Genomic DNA, 225 nt, shown 5'->3' with positions numbered 1-225 from the left:
CCAGTACTGAACCCTGGGGAACACCACTGGTGACAGCTGGACTTAACTCCATTCACCACAACTCTCTGGACCCATCCAGCCAGCCACTTTTTCATCCAGCAAAGAGTACACTCATCCAACCCATGAGCATCCATTTTCTCCAGGAGAATGCTGTGGGAGACAGTGTCAAAGATTTTACTAAAGTCCATGTAGACAATGTCCACAGCCCTTCCCTCATCCTCTACG

This window comes from Buceros rhinoceros, unplaced genomic scaffold (genome assembly GCF_000710305.1).
Source record: "Buceros rhinoceros silvestris isolate BGI_N320 unplaced genomic scaffold, ASM71030v1 scaffold14798, whole genome shotgun sequence".
NCBI classification, from domain to species: domain Eukaryota; kingdom Metazoa; phylum Chordata; class Aves; order Bucerotiformes; family Bucerotidae; genus Buceros; species Buceros rhinoceros.
The sequence above is the reverse complement of the archived record's forward strand: the minus strand, read 5'-3'. Positions refer to the sequence as shown.